General features: G+C 53.9%; 7 non-coding genes across 7 annotated transcripts; 2 read left to right on the top strand and 5 right to left on the bottom strand.

Annotated features, from left to right (window-relative positions):
- Positions 1-2,656: 2,656 nt before the first annotated feature.
- Positions 2,657-2,730, bottom strand: TRNAS-ACU (transfer RNA serine (anticodon ACU)). Its single transcript has one exon. It is a non-coding gene; the product is annotated as a tRNA-Ser (tRNA).
- A 1,325-nt stretch (positions 2,731-4,055) lies between these two features.
- On the top strand, positions 4,056-4,127 carry TRNAE-CUC (transfer RNA glutamic acid (anticodon CUC)). The gene has a single exon. It is a non-coding gene; the product is annotated as a tRNA-Glu (tRNA).
- A 910-nt stretch (positions 4,128-5,037) lies between these two features.
- On the bottom strand, positions 5,038-5,111 carry TRNAI-AAU (transfer RNA isoleucine (anticodon AAU)). Its single transcript has one exon. It is a non-coding gene; the product is annotated as a tRNA-Ile (tRNA).
- A 3,163-nt stretch (positions 5,112-8,274) lies between these two features.
- TRNAV-AAC (transfer RNA valine (anticodon AAC)) lies at positions 8,275-8,347 on the bottom strand. Its single transcript has one exon. It is a non-coding gene; the product is annotated as a tRNA-Val (tRNA).
- Positions 8,348-9,322: 975 nt separating this feature from the next.
- On the bottom strand, positions 9,323-9,396 carry TRNAM-CAU (transfer RNA methionine (anticodon CAU)). Its single transcript has one exon. It is a non-coding gene; the product is annotated as a tRNA-Met (tRNA).
- A 1,744-nt stretch (positions 9,397-11,140) lies between these two features.
- TRNAS-AGA (transfer RNA serine (anticodon AGA)) lies at positions 11,141-11,225 on the top strand. The gene has a single exon. It is a non-coding gene; the product is annotated as a tRNA-Ser (tRNA).
- A 1,549-nt stretch (positions 11,226-12,774) lies between these two features.
- TRNAT-UGU (transfer RNA threonine (anticodon UGU)) lies at positions 12,775-12,848 on the bottom strand. The gene has a single exon. It is a non-coding gene; the product is annotated as a tRNA-Thr (tRNA).
- Between the last annotated feature and the right edge of the window lie 3,544 nt (positions 12,849-16,392).

Raw genomic sequence — 16,392 nt, 5'->3', positions numbered from 1 at the left:
TTAAATTGTATCCTTTGGTATATATGGTTGTGACTATTTTCTTCCACTATTTGATCTGAGGAAGTGGGTCTCGCCCACGAAAGCTCATCATCTAATAAACCATCTTGTGAGTCTTTAAAGTGCTACATTGTCCTGCATTTTGTCACAGCCTAGTGTGACACTATTTCAGTGTCATTTAGCTGGAATGGAGTATGTGACTCAAGGCTTTACAGCTAATTGCTGCTGCTCTTGAGTCTGGCTGCAGAAGAAGGCTTTAGTTTAGACCTGCTGAATAGCTACAGGCCTTCCAATAGGGTTACAGAAAAACCATATTGTTACAGATGACCTTTCCAGGCCAAAGATAGAAGGAAACCCTCAGGGGTGCTTCTAGACCAAGGTTCATTCAATTGGTTTGTTTTTATGTAGACCTGAGCCTTCCGCACCCCTAGAGACTCTGGAACAAAGAAGACACATGAGAAGAACCCAACTTTCTTCCTTTTGCTGTGACATGGATGGATCTAGCTCAGGTTTCACTCAGGGGGTCTGTCTGCGTGTGAAGTGCCTGTGACAGCCCCTGTGCTCCTCTGCCCCTCATCAGCAATGACATCTACTTGGGGGAGCTCTTGCCCTGAGACTTGCAGAAAGGACAACCTGGACAAAGAAGAAATACTCAGGCACCCTTTTATAGCTCAGCTGGAAGAGCGGCGGTCTGTAGTGTGTGTTTGGCAAGTGATCCTTAGGCCGCTGGTTCAACTCCAGCTCAAAGGAGCCATTCTTTTCCCTCCAGCCTGGCCTTAGCAGAAGACAACCAAGGTGGTTACCTTGGATCCATGTCTTCAAAACCCTGCACTTCAATTGACAAAACAATGGTGGGGAGGAGCTGCCAATCACATTTCTTGGGCTGTGCAGGTTCTGTCCACACACAAAAGTTCTTTTGGAACAATGGCCATTATTCCACAATAACAATGCAAGAGTCTACACAGCAATTCCGTTATTTTGAAATAATTCTGAAGTAACAGACGGCTTATTCCGACTTCTGCAAACCTCATTCTACAAAGACTAACGCCTATTCCAAATTAGCTATTTCAAAATAAGGCCTGTGTAGCTGCGCCACTGCTGCTAGTTTGAACTAGCCCCTTCTTGTGGATATACTAACTTATTCTTCTGAGACAGGTCGTCTACACTGGGGAGCCTGCCTCAGACTATTCTGAGGTTTCCCTGCAGTGTAGACGTGCTAGTTCGAAATAAACTATTTTGGAATCACTATTCAAGGACAGCTTATTCCAAAATAAATGTGCCGTGTAGTCATAGCCAGAGGGATGAAGCAGCAGGAGGAAAGCCAGGAGTGCAGAGGCCAGCCAGAAAACTGAGTGTCCCCATTGCCCATGCATAGGTCACTGGGTAGGTCCCATGGTGTAAGGGGCAGCACTCAGGACTTTGAATCCTGCAATCTGAGTTCAAGACTCAGTGGGACCTGCTGGTTTGAGCTTGTTATTGTGAGGTTTTTTCACACTGCACAGCTATGTCTATGCTGCAGGCCTTTTGCACAAGAATGGCCATTCTTGTGCAAAAACTAGCAGAGTGTTTACCCTGCATGTGCATTCTTGTGCAAGAAAATGTACAGTAAACCATTGGAAAAGAGGGCTTCTTGCACAAGAAGGCAGTGTGCACAGGCAAGAGGGATTTCTTGTGCCTAAAACAGCCATTAGAACTTTCTTGCACAAGAGAGTGTCCACAGATGCTCTTTATAAGGAGATAAACCTTTTCATAGAGCTGGAGAGAACTTTGAGAGGTCATCTAGTCCAGTCCCCACGCTCATGGCAGGGCTAAGAGCCATCCCTGACAGATTTGCCTCAGACGTCTCTAAATGGCTCCTTCAAGAATTAAACTCATAACCCTGGAGTGGCAGTTCCAGGGGACACTTCTCCGGTGTTCAAACATCTAACAGATAATATGGCAAAAAGGAAGCCAAAGAGAATTGCACTTACTAGGAAATGTCATAACTATCACCTCAGATGGGACTTGAACCCACAAGTCCAAGATTAGGAAACCAACACTTTGTCCACTCGGCCACACTACTGACACTGAAAAGATAGAAATTCCCTCTTCCCAATACACATTCCTCAACTTTTAGATAACAGAGTCGAGCTGTTGGAAGGAACCAGAAACACAGGAAGGGCTGAAAATCAGCTCTCAGGAGGCACCTCCAGCTGCCCCCCAAGTGTGGGTCACCCCACACTAGACATGGATGAAACTTAACACCTTGACATCATGTCTCCCTCCCAAAGCCAGGGGCTTGCCTCCCACAGCCACAGCTTCAGCCTCAGCAGGGCACTGCACTGGCGCACGCACTGCTCCTGGGGAAAGGAATGGGTGCTACAGGGGCTGGGGCTGGCAGGGAATGGCCGGTTGTCACTGAAGGGGAAGGATAAAATGCAGCCACATTGCTGAGGGCAGGGAGAGCAGCTGGTGCTGGGCTGGTGGCACCGTGGGACGGCCCCGGGGGAGCTCTGCAATGTGACCCTGGCTCCCAAAGCAGCAAGTCCAGAATCCCCCTCGATGAGCACGAGAGACTCCGACCGGTCTGGTCTGAATCTGGCTGAAGGGCTCAAGTGCCCCAGTGCTGGAGTGTCAGAGGCCAGAAAGACATAAGAAAAAGTAAACAAAGTTCACCACAAGGTACCACTGGGAGTTGAACCCAGGATCTCTTGCTTAGTAGACAGGTGCTTTAGCCGACTAAGCCATGGTGCCTTCCTCAGGGAGCCTGCTGAAACTGTTCGACTCTATGGTACCAGATAACACCTTTGCCTCCCAAAGTGCAGCCATTCCCTATTTCCCTCCAGCCCTGGTGGTGTCTGGCTCCCTGGACACAGAAGGCTACAGCTCAGTGGGCAGAGGCTCTGACATGCACATCTCCACCAGCTGCTTGGCCTGGGGAGTTGGCCTTGAGCTTTAGCACCGCTGAGGGGAGGGAGAAGTGCAGCAAACATTGATTGTCTGGATTGTAAACACCCTCTCTCCTGGCCACACATGGCACTTCTTGGTGCGTCTCAAGCCAGGCCCTGCAAGGAGCCACTGGGGCAGGAACCAGCCCTTGGAGCTCGGCTTGCACCGGAACCGGCAGTTTCCCACCACGTCTCCCTTGAGAAGAGGCGACTTGTTCCCCTTCTTCTCACCTCACGTCTCCCTTGTTTCTGTTCCCTTCAAAGGTCTCCTCCACCTCAGGACCCACCTCCTCAGGGCGCTGCCCCTCTGCCACTGGGCTGGGAGCGGGAGACCCCACAGTCTCTGCACTTGGGCTGAGAAGTCTCACGGGGACTCGTCTGTTGATGGCGTTACTCAGCCCGATGGGCAGCCGGATCCATTCCGTAGCGCTGCCCAAGAGGGAGCTTTCCCAACCTCCACTGGTATTTCCTGGGGCTCTGTGTAGGGGATTGGGCTTGGCATCTTCTCTGCTGGAAATGCCTCTTCTTTGGAAAGCAGCTCCCAGGAGTTCATGGAACTTCTTCTTCTCAGCTTGGGAAAGGGACAAGCAAGGGGCGACGGGACAGGGGTTTATGTGATGATGACAGGGGTGCAGAAAGCAAATAAGAAATTATTTTTTCGCCTACTTAAGAACCAGGGTGACAGAATGAAACTGGTAAGTAACCAAGTTAAAAAAAGAACCATTTTTGCACCCAGTGGAACTCCTTGCCAGAGGATGTTGTGAAGGTGAAATCTACAAGAAGGTCCAAAAAAGAACTGGATAATTGAATGCAGGAAAGGTCAATCAATGGCATTTCACCAGGATGGACAGGGCAGGTGTCCCTAGCTGGTGTATACCTGAAGCTGGGAATGGAGGGATCACTTAATAACTGTCATTCCCTCCGGACAATGAAATTGGCTACTGTTGTGAGACAGGATCCTGGGCTAGTTGGACAACTGGCATGGCCCAGTCTGGCTGCTTTGATGTTCTGTTTGGTTTCTGTTCTTGTCCCCTCTGGGCAAGGGAGAATGGACCCCCCCTCACCCTGAAGTGGACAGAAAATGGCCTGCGAAAGGCTAGTGTAGGTGAGCAAAGACACTTGCTTTATGTGTCCCTGATGGTCTAGTGGTTAGGATTCAGCACTCTCACTGCTGTGGCCTGGGTTCAATTCCCAGTCAGGGAAACCAGCTGCAACTATCCCAAAACATGTCCCTAGTCAATCTTCTTGCCACATGTTACAGCAGCTGAGACCTAGCATGGGGCTAACACTAACCCCTCCCCCTTGGCTGGGCACTGCCTGGACTCAGGCCTCCCCAGTGCCAGCCTAAGGGCTCTGGAAAGGAGGCTCTGGCTCTGGAGAGGACAGGGCAGCTCCAGGGGCAGAGTCCTTTCTTCTGCAGTAGTTCAAACCCAGCCCCTTGGTTTCAACTAACTAATATTACTCCTCATTTTTTGCCCTCTGTGCCTCCCTCCCAACCTCAACATACCCCAACACATCCCCTTCCCTCTCCCTCTCCCCCTCCCCTTGCTGGTAACACAAACAGGACTTTTCCCTGTTGAAAGAACAAACTCTCTGGTTTTTATGTGGGGAATGTAGAACTGGGAGGGGCTGGGGAAAGACCCTGGGACAGGGTGGAGGCTGGCACCTTCCTCTGATGGTCCCACTGCCTCATGTCAGGGGCCTCAGCAGCGCTGGGGGGTGGTTCCAGGGGGAGAAGCTGGTTCAGAGGAAATTGAGCTTCTGGGCCACTGAAGCAGGCCCCCAGCAGCAGCCTCTGTGCAGGGCACACACGCTCCAGGCCTCCCGGTCATATTGAGTCTCCCCGTGTGGCTTGGGCTCCAGAGCCTGCCCCCCAGCTGGTGCCTTGAGGTAGCCACTGCAGCAGCAGGAATTTGGGCATCAGGTCCCCTGCTTTTGGGGACAGGAAGCCAGGCCAAGGCCCTTTTAGCCACTGGGGCTGTGCAGGCTGGAGCCTCCCCCTACCAGATCTCTGCCCTGCTTCCTGCAAAGCTCTCAGCCTTTCGCTTGTTTCTGCTTCCCTGTCCATAGCAGGCAACTAAAGGAAGGGAAGTCACCAAACCAAACACCCCTGTGGCCAGCATGGGGCTTGAACCCATCACCTTGGTGTTATTAGCACCACGCTCTAACCAGCTGAGCTAGCCGGCCTACAAAAGTGCAGCTCACCAGTGGCCCTTTCAAGAAAGGCGTCTCAGGCAGCTGCAGGGACGTCTCTGAAGCTGCCAATGGCTCTTCTCTGACAGGGCCACTAGTGACTCACTGTGACGTGGGCTGGCTAGTCCAGCTGGTTTGAGGGTTGGTCAAGGTGGCTGGCGGCCGGCAGACCCAGGACAAAGAGAAGCCGGAATCTCTTGCTGCCAGCACCTTGCCTCCCAGCTTCTTCCCTGCCAGCAGCAGCAGAGTCCTGAGCGCTGCCCTTGACACCATGGGACCAATCTCCCCTCACTCAACTGGACCAAGCTGGTGCCCAGTTCATGCCCACTGGGACCTGTTTTACTTGGGTTCCTTCCACCCAGAGCCCCCTTCTTCTCCTGGGCTGCAACGAGCATCACTGGGATACTCTCTCATATCCCAGCACAGGGCCATCTCTCCAGTGACAGGAGACGGGGTTGGTTTCAGGATTTCTTTTAGCGCAGCAGCAAGCAAGGGGAGATGGAGGAAAATCAACCCCATTGGCAAGCTTTGTGTGACGGGGGGGTGTGAGCTGGGGAGCCTGCCCCTCCCCCAGAAGGGGCATTTGGGTGAACCCAGGAGCAGCAAGAATTCAGGCCCCCCAGGTGAATGCATTGGGGACAATGTGTGAGCCCTTCCATGAGCATTTTCTGCTCCCACTGGGAAAGGCAGCTGGGCAGGACCAGCCTGCAGCCCACGTCCCTTTCAGCCCCAGGTGCAGGACGTAACAGAGAGGGGAGGAAAGTCCGTGGCCAGAGCCTCCTCCCAGCAGTCTGGCCTGGCACAAAATATACATGATGGAGCCTCTCCAAGCAGGGCTCTGGCCTGTTCTCTGCAAAGTGCTCAGCTGTTTCATTTTTCTGCAGGCCCATTGTATGTGTCCCTGGTGGCTTCATTTACAGTTTTCAATCTTTACATTTGCATCCCTTCTTGGAAAGAGGGTGCAAGTGTAAACATACCCTACGTAGCGAGAGTTGGCCTCTGTCAGTTGAGCCTGGCTGTGTCCCTACTTCAGGAACCCAAAGGGAGCAAAGAGCAGAAGTACTGGAAGCTGGTGGGGTACCCTCTGAATTTGATTTAGTGAGTCTTAGTTGGACTTGCTAAATCAAACTCCGGAAGATTGAAAGATAGTGGCCATTCCTCCCCCACTGGGTGTGATTCTTGTTCTTCTGCACAGCACAGCCCAGGTAGACCAAGGACTTTCAGATCACACCCTTGCTGAATTGATGGGAATAGAAACCAGACACAGCAGATTTTAACTTGTTTCAATTGAGATGGGTTTGCCTGGTTTATGCACATTGACACAGAAACACATTAGGGCTACGTCTACACTGGCACCCTTTTCCAGAAATGTTTAAAATGGAACAGTTTTCCGTTATAAGGATTTCCGGAAAAAGCGCCTCTACATTGGCAGGATGCTTTTCCAGAAAAGCACTTTTTCCGGAACAGCGTCCGTGGCCAATGTAGACGCGCTAGAACTGGAAGGGACCTTGAAAGGTCATCAAGTCCAGACCCCTGCCTTCACAGCAGGACCAAGTACCATCCCCTAATAAATTTTTGCCCCAAACGGCCTCTGCAAGGATTGAACTCACAGCCTGGGTTTAGCAGACCAATGCTCAAACCACTGAGCTATCCCTCCCCAAACAGTGCTGTGCTCTGTAGTCAGCATGGGGCTTGAACCCATGACCTTGGTATTATTAGCACCAGGCTCTAACCAACTGAGCTAGCTAGCCTGCTGATTTGACTCCACCTGAAAGGTGCTCGCTGGAGCCTCCTCCTGCCAGGTCCCCAGCCAGCTCTCTGCAAAGCCTCAGCCTGGCTCCTTTCCTGCCCTCTGCTTGCAGGGCCCCTGGAAATAGCTCCGGGCGGATCCCTGAGCCGCAGCATTGGGTGCAGCACTGCTGGGCCCCCGGAGCCTGGGCTGCAGCCAGGAGGGGGAATCTCCCGCAGGGGCCGGTGGGATGTAGAAAGCTGCTCCCTGGGAACCTTCCATGGCAGCGCCCCAGCCTGGACAGCCCCCACCCCAGGGTGGGCAGCATTTGGGGGGGCAGGTAGGAGAGACCCCCCTTTCCCTTCCCAGAGAGCTGACCCCCCAGGGCTGCAGTGGGAGGATCTGGCCCAGGGCTGCTCTCAGCAGAGGGGGCTGTGATCCCAGCTGGGGCCAGGGAAGCTGCTACCAGCTCTTGCAGGGCAGGAGGAGCCACCCCAGAGAGGGTGGGGAGGGGCCTGAAGAGGGTGGGGGCAGGTAAGACGGGTGAAGGGGATCAGGGATGTGTGAGGTGGGGGCAGGAAGGGGAGGCAGGAGGTGATGAAGGGAGGTTGGATGGATCATGCCAGGGATGGGGTGGCTGGGAGCAGGGGTGCAATGGAGGGAAACTTGGGGGGGGGTCACAGGAAGGGGAAGGGGGCAGGGGAGGTTGGGAGGAGACTGGGGGAGCAAGAGCAGCCTGGCTGGGAAGGGGGAGACACAGGGCAGGGCTTGTACAGAAGGAGATGGGGAAAGATACAATGGCAGCTCCCCCACCCCCGTGGGGCAGGAGGGGGGGCAGAGGTGACTGGTGGTGGCTCCTTCCTTCTGACCTTACGTCTCCGTTCCCTTCAAAGGTCTCCGCTGCCTCGGGACCCGCCTCCTCAGGAGAACAAGTCACCTCTTCCCAGGTGAGATGTGGTGGGAAACTACCAGATCCGGTGTAAGCCGAGCTCCAAGGGCTGGTTCCTGCCTGGTGGCTCTTTGCAGGGCCTGGCTTGAGAAGCGCCAAGGAGCCGTGTGTGGCCAGGAGAAAGGGGGCAGAAGGAACATGGATGAAGGAGCAGGAACAAAGCAAGCTGGGGGTGCTGGGTGAGAAGAAAGTGAGGGGAATGGGGTGGCTGGGGTCTTGCATCAAAGGTGACAGCCACACTGCCCCGAAGGTGCACAGCCAGGGTGGGCCCTAGACTGTGTGGCCGCAATGACCTGGTCTCAGGGAAGGCACCACTGAGAAGTCTCAGGGCTCCCCCCCCCCATCTCCGCCTAACCTGCTGAGCTGTCTCCCACAAGCTCCTGAAAGCCAGCACACATGCTGCCAAACCCTGCACCAGGTGGCAGGCCCTGGAACTGCCTTGTGGGCACCCAGGGGAACCGCAATAATAGAAGATGCTGTGTTTCTGCCTGGCTTTGAACCAGGGACCTTTTGCGTGTTAGGCAGATGTGATAACCACTACACCACAAAAACACACTTAAAATGTTTTCTGCTACTGCACTTAAGCTTGGACAAATATTCAGTTGCTAACCCTTTGGCCAACAGAGATTGCTGCAGGGCAAAGGAATTCTCTGTTGTCTATTTTGTGCTCTCAGGAAGGGACCAAACTGAAGGAGGCCGGGCCCCAGCCTGGGGACTCCAACCTAGACCCTGAGACCAAGGGGTTTACAAGCCTAATAATAAAAGTTCGCTGCATTTCTTCCTCCCACAACCCTGCAGAACTTCAAAACCTACAGTCCCAGAGGAGATGTGCATGTTAGAGCCTCCGCCCACTGAGCTATAGCCTTCTGTGCCCAGGGAGCCAGACACCCCCAGGGTGGGAAGGCAGGAGGGAAATGGGGAATGGCCGAACTTTGTGAGGTAATGGTGTTATCTGGGACCGTACATAGAACGGTTTACAAGTGGGTCTGAGTGGGGCACCATGGCTTGGCAGGCTGAAGCTTTGTGTAATAAACAGGGTATCCTGGGTTCAATTTCTGGAGTTGCCTTGTTGCAGCCTTTGCTCACATTTTCCTACGCCCTTCTGGGACACGGAAGAGGCCTCTCCGGTCACCCATGGAACTGGTGGTTCAGGAAAAGGCTGATTGAGGAGGATTGTTGGGAAGAAGGAAACCACAGATGAGAAACACGTGACACCCACATACCCTGACTCTCCATGGCTGCAGGAGCTGCAGAGGTTTCACCCTCAGGCTCTCTAGGTGGTGACACCCCCAGGGAATCACAAGGGTGTGTGGTGCTGGCTCTCCTGTCCCAGCAATTGCAGTCAGAGCCCTGCCTTGCCAGTGCCAGTCAAAGCAGCCTCTGCACCTGCTCCAGGCTTGTGGTTTCCTTCTTCCCAACACCCTCCCCAATCAGCCTTTTCCTGAACCAGCAGTTCCATGGGTGGCCAGGGGAGGCCTCTTCTGTGTCCCAGAAGGACCTGGGAAAATGTGAGCAAAGGTTACAGCAAGGCACCACTGGGAATTGAACCCAGGATCTCCTGTTTATGAGGCAGGTGCTTTAGCCAGCTAAGCCATGGTGCCCTCCTCCAAAGTCTCTTTAAAATGGCTCTTTATGTTTCCAGACAACACTTTTGACTCCCAAAGTGCAGCCGTTCCCCACTTCTCTCCAGCCATCGAGCCCAGGTGGTGTCTGGCTCCCTGGGCACAGAAAGCTACAGCTCCGTGGGCAGGGGGCTTTGGCTTCCTTGCCCATGGGATGCTGTTGCAGGAAGGGTTGCTCAGCAGCGATGGGGTTCACGTGTCGAGGAAGGGAAGAGTATTTGGGTGCAGACTGGCTCACCTAGTGAGGAGGCTTTAAACTAGGTTTGATGGGGGCAGGTGCCCAAAGCCCAGAGGTAAGTGAACAACATGGACACCTGGGAGATGGGGCAGAAATGGGAGAGAGCAGGGGCTGTAACTGCAGAGATAAAGGAGGGACGCGGGACCACTGGGAAGCAAAATCTAATCTGTGTCTTAGATGCTGGTACAGACACACGGGAACTATGGGTAATGAGCAGGAAGAAGTTGGTATCACAGGGACGTGGTGGGTTAATATACTTTACTGGAATATTGGACAGAGGGGTAGAGCTCACTCAGGAAGGATTGGCAGGGAAAAAGGGAGGAGTTTACTTATCTGTGAAACATGCGAACACTTGGCCTGAGGCCCCCCCCTGCTCTGGAGTCTCTGCCTCTCATCCTCCCCTTTGTCTCCAGACAGACCCTGCTCTGCTACAGCTGCCTCCCTCTGCCTGTCACTTCTAGACCAAGATGTACCCCTTCATTCTGACTTTGAATCCCTGGGCTTTTAGCACTCAGATCTGCACCTAACACCAGCATTGGCTAGTGAGGGGTCTGAACAGCTTCTGCAGAGAGGGAGACAGCCACTGTGGAGCATCCTTGCCAACTGTTTCAGTGAGCAGAGGAAGGTAAACTCTTCGTCACTGAGAAAGAACTGTCACCCCAAGTGGGACTTGAACCCACAATCCCTGGCTTAGGAGGCTAGTGTCTTGTCCATTAGGCCACTGGGGCACACAGAAAAAACTGTTGGAGACAGAAATTCACCCTTCTGAACGGCCCTTCTTCAACTTTTAGCTCCTGATTAAGCCCCTGTGAAGAAGCCAGATACACAGGAAGGGCTGATCACACCCCTCTGAAAATCAGCTTTCCATGGGCAATGGTAGCTGGCTCCAAGTCATGGGCCCTGACGTCTCGTCTCCCTCCCGAAACCAGGGAAGTGTCTCCCACCACTGCAGCCTGCTGAGGCTCTATGGCCCTGTCTGTACAGCAGGGACAGCAACACTCCCAGCCCCACAGGAGGGCCCCTGGCCTAGCAATGTGGCCCCCTGAGCAGCCTCTGATGTTCCCTGCTTGAGCCCCAGAACCAGCCCTGAGTGAGGGGGGCAGAGAGGGAGCAGCTCACACATGCCAAGGGGCTGGCCAGGGGCAGGACATGAGCCTGCAAAGCAGCAGTGACATCACAAGGAACTTTTTCAGCACCTCAGCTCATTGGCTGGGAGGCAGTGACCTCACAGAGGGGCCATGGCAACAGCCAGGTGGGACAGGCTGCAGGGCTGGGGCATCTCAGAGACCCCCATGGCCGGGCTGCCTGGAATCTCCTTTGTGAGGTTTCCCCTTGAACTCACCTCTAAGCCAGGCTCAGACCAGAGCACCCAGGACCCCTCTGCATGACGGGTGAAAGGGTTTGCCGTGTGAATTCTGTGTCAGGTGACATCAAGCCTGGGCACTGAGATTATTTGCCAGTTTCCCTGGCCTGCTGTTACTTATACCTGTGATGGCTGAGTGGTTAAGGTGTTGGACTAGAAATGCAATAGGGTTTCCCTGTGCAGGTTCAAATCCTGCTCACAGCCAGGCCTGTGTTTTAGCCACACCCCTTCCTAGGGCAACATGGTACCCAGACCCTGAGAAGAACATGCCTGTCCCGTCAGAAGGGACACCTGCAGAAGGCAACAGAGGCTACAAAAGCAGGAGAGAACATGGATTGCAGGGTCCTGCCTAACAACAGGAAAACCAGTCTGGCTTTCAGCACAGCCACCTCCCCATGGACACAGCCAGGGGACCAAGCAGCTCCAGTGGCCCCTCCCTCTCCCCAAAAGCCGGCCTTGGTTGGGTAGAAAGATGCTGGGCCCAGCGGCCTTCCTTCACCTGGCAGAGGCAGAAGCAATGGAGACAGGCCCAGGGGTGCGTGGGCTACAAAAGCCTCTTGTTCCCTTCTCAACTCCTAACAGTGCAAACATCAGGGAGAGTAGCTCAGTGATAGACTACAAATTATATGAGTGTTACTTCAAATCCAGCTGACCATTCAATGGAAACATTTCTCTCTCCAATTCCATTACATTCTAGGTTTCTATTTTTTTTAATTCTTTAAATGAAGACGAATCCTTACTGCTGTCCTGTTCTAATGTGCATAAACCAGGCAAACCCGTCCCTCAGCTGGAGCCAGCTCAAACCCGCTGTGTGTCTGGTTTCTGTTTCCATCCATTCAACAAGGGTGTGATTTGGAAGCCCAATGGCAGGTCCTTGGTCTCCATGGGCTGTGCTGTGCAGAAGAACAAGAACCACACCCAGCTGGGGAGGAACGGCCTAGTGTGTATTGCAATTGGTGGAGGAGGTGCCCACAACATACCTGGGGCTCTAATTACTGGCCACCTGCCTTTCACACAGATCATTGATCCTTGTGACTTTCAGGTACATTCACATGGCAGCTGTTTAAACATAATGTGCTTCTATTGCATGATCAGCACCAGAATCTCCGGCTATGGCTACACTACGAATTTTCTCAGCAAAAAAGGTGCTAATGAGGGTCTCATTTGCATGAGTCATGAACTCATTTGCATATTTTCTGGCAAACTGATTTTGTGCTGGAGTTGCTGTGCAAAAACAAGCAGCATGAAAGTTTTCTCTTTGTGCAAAACCCCCTTTTTCTGCAAGATCAGGATACCTCTTTGGGGGGGCATAAGAATCTTGTGAAAAAAGGGGATTTTCTGCAAAAAAAATGTTCACACTGCTTGTGTTTGCACAACAATCCCATTGGCAGAAAATATGCAAATGAGATCATGACTCATGCAATTGAGTCTGTCATTAACATATTTTTTAAGGAGAAAACTTCTAGTGTAGATGTAGCCTCTGTGAGTAACCAGCAGTGGGGCTGTTAGTGTCGGCAGCTAACTAATTGCACCATTAGGCCATGTCTTCACTCAGGTGGAGATCGCTGCTGCAATCCATCTTCCACAGCTTGATTTAGCAAGTCTAGCTAAGCCTCACTAAATCAAACCCCTAGGGCACCTCCTGCTCTTTGCTACTATCCTACTCCCACTGTGAGGGCACCACCAAGCTCAACTGAAGGTAAAATCAACTCCAGATACATATTGGAGAAAGGAAAGACCCATTAACCTGGCAACAAGGCACCACTGGGAATTGAACCCAGGATCTCCTGCTTACAAGGCAGGTGCTTTAGCCAACTAAGCCATGGTGCCCTCCTTAAAAGTAGCCCTCAAACTGTTCTACTCTATGGTGCCAGACACCCCCTTCCCATTCCAAAGTGCAGCCGTTCCCCATTCCCCTCCAGCTCTTGCCATGACTCAAGGCCTGCGCAGCCCAAGACATTTGATTGGCAGCTGGTGTCATGATTATGAGGGTTAGCCAGCAGCCTGGGGATTAAGGGGTTAACTACACCTAGTCAGGTGGAGTGACCAATAGGAATGTAGGTGGGATTTTTCAAACTGGGACAAAGGAATTTGGGTTTTTCTTTTTTTTTTCTCCCTTTTGTCTCTCTGAGAGTCCTCTGCAGCTACAGAGAGGGACAAGCATGTCTCTCTCTCTCTCCAAGACACCATTCTTCATTTTCTGTAAGTAGGGTAAAGTAGGGTTTTTTTTCCTCCACAGCTAATCATGAAGCAATCTGTCCAGACAGTACCCTGGCACCCTGCTTTCAATCTAGTTTTCCAAGTGGGCCATTGCTTCACAGCGACGGGGCCTAGGTGCCCTGTCCTGATAGACTTATGGATCTTTGGTCCCTTCACAGAATCGGACTGGAAACATTCATGTCTCAGCCCCACACACTCTCCAGCAAGCTGGTCAAACACAGTCACTTGGTTACCAGAGGGCTGGTTCATCTTCCTGGCTATCCCCCCTCCATCTGAAACAACCTCCAATCCCTCTGCAACTTCCTTACCCTTGTCCCCACTGGACCTTTCTAACCCTAAGTCACTTTTACCCCCCTCAGGCACAGCAAACTGCTGGCCCACCTCACCAGTATACATATGTCTGTTATAGTACTCCATGGATATGAAAGCAGTTTGTTTACTTTTCATGTATTCAATAGTCTAGTCAAGTGGGCAATAATGTATTTACTATGTTTTATCTCAGACCTACAGGAAGAAATCACAGTCAGCGTGGCCAAAGGCTGTCCAGCACCGTCTGTGATTTGGTGGGCATGTCATGATTATGAGGGTTAGCCAGCAGCCTGGGGATTAAGGGGTTAACTACACCTAGTCAGGTGGAGTGACCAATAGGAATGTAGGTGGGACTTTCAAACTGGGACAAAGGAATTTGTGTTTTTTTTCTTTTCCTCCCTTTTGTCTCTCTGGGTGAGTTCTCTGCAGCTACAGAGAGGGACAAATATGTCTCTCTCTCTCTCCAAGACACCATTCTTCATTTTCTGTAAGTAGGGTAAAGTTTAGGTAGTTTCGTTAGGTTTTATTGTTTTAAGGGTTGGGTATGGGATCTGAGATCTGGCACTGCTTAAAAGATGGTTTGGCTTTTCTTTGTAACTAAGTTCTAGGCCCATGGAGTTTCTCCATGAGTACATTTTGTTACCTCCCTATCTAGTCATTATGTTTGCAACAGGAATATTGTTGTAATAATAAAAGTTCTTTCTTTTCTTTTTATTAACCTGGCAGTGGTTAATTGTGTGCCTTGATTTTTAGCTCAGGGGTGAGATTTCCCAAATGACCTTCCCCCTGATTTCTTTATCAACATTTGGGTGGTGGCAGCGGAAGTTTTATTCCCAAGATCTAGGTTTTTAAGATTTTGGGGGAAGTTTTATACCAAAGCCTTGTGGATAAGGCTTTGGGGTACACTTGCTGGCCCCACTTCTTTATCATGCCAGAGTGGGTAAGGAGCCATGACAGCTGGTACCCAAAACCTTTTTGTCAATTGTAGCACCAGGCCCCAAAGGGACAGACCCAAGGCAGCCGCCTGGTCCTAAGGCTGGGCCTGCAGCCAGGGGGAGGGAGAAGAATCTCTCCTTTCAGCTGGAGTTGAATCAGCCACCTAAGGGCACTTGCCGAGCACCCGCTACAGGCCTCTGCTCTGCCAGCTGAGCTATGGAATGTGCCTGGGGCAGGCTGCTTTGCCCAGGTGGCCCTTGGCCGAGTGTCAGGGCAAGATCCCCCGAAGGGGCCGGCCTCCCAGGGGAGAGGCAGAGGAACCCAGCAGCACAGGGGTGTCACAGGCGCTTCACCCGCAGAAGGACCCTTGAGTGATCCAGGCAGAAACGCCGCGTCTCGCTCCCTGCAGCTCCCCTTGCTGCCCTGGCAGGCGCTGCCCCTTCTCCCACCGGCCTGGGCCTGGCCTCCCTCCCCCGCCCGGCACCACAGAAAGCCCCTTGGTGTGAGCCTGGGCAAGCCAGAGGCCTCAGGCCTGTCCCCTCTGAGGGGCTTGTGCCTCGGCCTCCTCTGCCCTTGGTGCCGGCTCTCCCGGCTGCCCCTGAGCGCTGCTGGCCAAAGGAGGCAGCAAGGCAGGAGAGGGGGGAGGAGCAAGTCCCGCTGAGGCCGACAGCTCGGGCTCAAGCCTCCAGCCCCAGCACAAAACCTTCAGCCGGGCCCGTGTGGCTCCCTCCTGCCCCCGCACACGCTCACAGGGGGAAACGTGCCCCATGTTCCATCCCCGCACCAGGCCCAGGTGACGGGCTCAGCCCTCCAGCAGCCCACAGGGCCTGTGAGGGACGGACTGAGAGCAGGGCCCCACTGACACCCCCCGTCCTGCCCCACTGGCCTGCGTGCGGCGCTGGCACGGGACAGGCAGGAACGGCAGCCGGGGAGAAAGCAGCTTGGACTGACGGGCGAGTCTCACTTGCTGACCAGACTCCCAGGCCCTGGGCTCTGGGGCCAGCCCCCCTGTGGGTCAGAGCCCCCCGGCCACTGTTCTACTCCAGGGGGCCTTGTTCCAGGGCCACCTAATCCCAGGGGCTGGGGGGCTGGAGGCCTTTGCCCTGGAGTCTCAGAGCTCTCCCAGTGTCGGCTGCCAGTGGCCTGAATGGTGCTGGATGCTCCTGCTCCCCTCCCAGCAGGCTGGCCCTGCGCAGGCTCTGTGCTCGCTGGAGCCTCCTCCTGCCAGGTCCCCGGCCTGCTCCCTGCAAAGCCTCAGCCTGGCTCCTTTCCTGCCCTCTCCTTGCAGGGCCCCTGGCACCAGCTCCGGGCGGATCCCTGAGCCCCAGCATTGGGTGCAGCACTGCTGGGCCTCCAGAGCCCGGGCTGCAGCCAGGAGGGGGAATCTCCCGCAGGGCTGGTGGGATGTAGAAAGCTGCTCCCTGGGAACCTTTCCCACGGCAGCGCCCCCAGCCTGGCCAGTCCCTGCCCGGCCCAGCCCCTGCCCCAGGGTGGGCAGCATTTGTGGGGGCAGGTAAGAGAGACCCCCCCCCTTCCCAGAGAGCAGCCCCCCCCTCTGGGCTGCAGTGGGAGGATCTGGCCCAGGGCTGCTCTCAGCAGAGGGGGCTGTGATCCCAGCCTGGGGCCAGGGAAGCTGCTACCAGCTCGTGCAGGGCAGGGGGAGCCATCCCAGAGAGGGTGGGGAGGGGGTTCAAGAGGGGTGGGGGCAGATAAGATGGGTAAAGGGGAACAGGGACGTGTGAGGTGGGGCAGGATGGGGAGGCAGGAGGTGATGAAGGGAGGTTGGGGGGATCATGCCAGGCATGGGGTGGCTGGGAGCAGGGGTGCAATGGAGGGAAACTTGGGGGGGGGTCACAGGAAGGGGAAGGGGGCAGGGGAGGTTGGGAGGAGACTGGGGGAGCAAGAGCAG

Source organism: Pelodiscus sinensis, chromosome 26 (assembly GCF_049634645.1).
Source record: "Pelodiscus sinensis isolate JC-2024 chromosome 26, ASM4963464v1, whole genome shotgun sequence".
Taxonomy (NCBI): Eukaryota; Metazoa; Chordata; order Testudines; family Trionychidae; genus Pelodiscus; species Pelodiscus sinensis.
This window is presented reverse-complemented; position numbering and strand designations above follow the sequence as displayed.